The sequence below is a fragment of the Halyomorpha halys genome, unplaced genomic scaffold (assembly GCF_000696795.3).
Source record: "Halyomorpha halys isolate HHAL.00 unplaced genomic scaffold, Hhal_1.1 Scaffold238.1, whole genome shotgun sequence".
NCBI lineage: Eukaryota > Metazoa > Arthropoda > Insecta > Hemiptera > Pentatomidae > Halyomorpha > Halyomorpha halys.
Window position 1 is genome coordinate 297625 of NW_027107468.1, and position 3210 is coordinate 300834.

General features: G+C 28.2%; 1 long non-coding RNA gene across 2 annotated transcripts; it reads right to left on the reverse strand.

The window, feature by feature from the left end:
- Positions 1 to 205: 205 nt before the first annotated feature.
- Positions 206 to 1269, reverse strand: LOC106679990 (uncharacterized). 2 transcript variants are annotated; one of them, XR_001343051.2, is made up of 3 exons: positions 1035 to 1269; positions 812 to 865; positions 206 to 550 (listed from the first exon to the last, which is right to left on the reverse strand). It is a non-coding gene; the product is annotated as an uncharacterized lncRNA (long non-coding RNA). The 2 variants fall into 2 exon arrangements; XR_010842973.1 differs by having other exon boundaries at positions 673 to 865.
- Positions 1270 to 3210: the final 1941 nt, after the last annotated feature.

Genomic DNA, 3210 nt, shown 5'->3' on the forward strand with positions numbered 1-3210 from the left:
GGTGAATTATTTTTTATATGTCGGTACTAAGGTATCATATCATTTATATAATTAAGAGTTTTGACAGATATAACACTCGTTCATTCCTGCTTGCTTATGTCTTAATATTTATTGCATATCATTACATTTAATTAAGATATTGAGAAGGTTTGGGATTTATATATTATTAAGAAATCACCCCACCTAATAAAATCTCATTTTAATTTCTTCGTTTAAATGATTAATTTGGAAAGTGAGATGCTGCACCTAGGCGGCGAGACTGGACTCATATCTATGCTATTCTCGTAACACTAGCTTCCGCTCTATATCTCTAAATATTTTATTGCTAGATTCTCCTCGATGGCGTTCTTTCTTAATTGCTTCTTCTGTACAGACGTTCAACAATTCCCAAAATACTGTTGTAATGTATTCAAGTGTTGGTTTTTTCCTGTTGCGTCATGGCATAGTTATTACGCAATGTAGTTGTTATTTAACGTTTTATGACATAGTTCTGTAGAGCTACACTGTGACAACTTTGCCTTGATCTACAAACCATCGCAAATGTTTATGCCTAAAGTAAAGAGTTAAAATTAGGAGAGAATTAATTTTCAAAAAGTTTAGTACTAAACAAAAATCCAAAGACATTTATTCATTTATAGATTTTAACCTCATTTATAATTATAAAAATCAAACCTTCGTAAAATCAACACGCTAGAATTATCTTTCCAAGCCAGTCAATAAAATGATTTAATTGTATTATAGTGCAGTGTTAGACAATGTAAAAGTAACATAGATTACTTTTTTCCTTTCTCTTTTTAGTCGTGTCACTTACCTGAGAATTTGAAGGCAACCAAAGTGCATCTCAATAAGGTGTAAGATGTTTACCCTAAAACACATATTCAATTTTAGCTGATTTATACAATAACCAAGTATATAGTCAGTAATATAAATTTTCATTTTGAGTTATTATCTTTGTCTCGGCCTGTATAGATGAATGTTATCGTCTAATTTAGTTGTTAGAATTGAATTGTTTAAAAAGTAATAGGCCCACTTACTTAAATTACGGAAATAACTTGGTCTTCCAATATCAGCTTGTCATTGATATGATTGTCAAGTTTAGCCTGTATATTGTGATGAGAAAACATTATTAATATTATCTAGGCTTTTTCTCAGGTTACGCCTTATCTAATCTCGAGATACGAGTTGCTTGTTGTTCCTTATTGGTCGGAGATAGTCTGTAAGTTTTTCCTCTTAGTATCTTATCTAGAACTCATTTGAAATTTGATAATTTTTATGAATATTAAGGACCATTTAATAGTTTGTGTGTATGTATATTATTTATATATGCATATTTGTATTGCGTAATATTACAAACCATACTAATAGGGATCAGAGAGCATATTCACACATTTACAGAAATATAAATTGAATGATGACAAAATAAGAAAATGGTCACATCTTAAACACATTTAAAATGATCTGAATCGACGAGTAGTTTTTGAGGACTCCATGACAAGGCCTTGTAGAGGTTAAGATTCGTGAAACATTCAGATGCATTCATGAATTAAAATGCAGGGTATCATAGAAGGCAGAACAAATTATTTTACCCCAATCTATTACATTGGTATAATGTTTTATTATACATTTTTTCTAGTACCCTTAAAAATTAGAAAGTAAATTTTATTCTTGGATTAAAATAAATTTATCAAAATAATGTAAAAGCTTTAGGAGTGCTCTAAGTCTATTTGAATGCTTAACTGTTTGACTAGTCATTTGTAAAATATACTACTGTGTTACCATTTCTACAAATTATAAATTGAACACGAAAAACCTCCAATTTCAATCAATCAAGCTTTTCAAATTTGCATTTCCTCCTTAAAAATGTAATTTAATCCCACAGCATCGAATTTTCCTGTTACAAGTCTTTTTCTAATGCAATCGAAAGTTTTTTATATGTTAACTGTTTAATTTACTAAAGTGAAGAATTTTAGTTTTGCAGTTAACTCAATCAGATTACCCACAACAGTAGGTTTAGAAACAGTAGTACTTGCTAAATTGCCATAAAGCCCTCTATGGGTTATAGTAGTACATTAATATTTTTTAAAATGGGGTTTTGACATAATTTATTAGCATAATCTAATGTATTTACACGTTGATAAGGATATTGATAGCATTGTATGTCGTACTTACATTTTGCGCTATTATTATAATGTTGAAACTACTGCATATCTGTTTATTGTCGGTTTTCAACCAGCTAGATTAGAAAGGTTGGTAAGAAATAGATAAGATAAATTAGATAAAAAGAGAAAGTTGTACGAAACTGAAATCATATCTTTAATGTGAAATTTACACTACAGCTATTTTTTCTATTTCATCAAACTGAAAATACCCCTTTATAGAATCGATTTTTCACATTTTTTTGATTTTATCAAAAACAACGCAAACGATTTTGATAAAACTAGCCACGTGTATGTAGAACTAAACAGTGTTCAGTATCCATGTCTTATCCTCCTTGAAATAGTGTGACAGGATTTTAATATAGATTTTTAAAAAAATCATTCTCTAAAGAATTTCCTTTATTCAATTTTGCTTTCTTGAAATAAATAACTAGTTCTTATTGTTATTAACAACATATTAGATAAATTCAAAAATTAAAGAATTTTATGAATAATTGTCTTCTTGGCTGGATCAAAATTACATTCACTATTCCCAGCACCAGAAATCCTAAAATAAGAATTCTTGTAACAATAAACAAATAAATAGAAAATATTCATAATTCTTACCTTCCTTTTTCTTTTTTTTTTTTTTTTTAATCCTTCCCTCCTCGAAAGTAACAACAATAGTGACCTCATTACGAGCGTACCAATCTACACAAAATTTATGGACTTATGTAGAGTCAGGCATCAAGTTACAAATTTGGTAAATAACTATGCTAACAATAGTTTCAAATTCTGTCCGTAATTAAAAATTTATTTTTAATGTTTTCATATGAAATTATGTTGACTTATAATTGCTATCAATGAATCTACAACTTTATTTTATTATTTGTTTTTATTTTTGTTGATTTTATTTTATATCTTTATTATATTGTTTTTTGTTTTTTTTATCTCATTGCCATACGAATATACTTTATATTGCTGTGTGATTACTGTTCAATGGAGCAACTTATCTATGAAACTTAAAATTAGACTGATCAAGTTAATAACGTTTTGTATTACTATTTATACATAT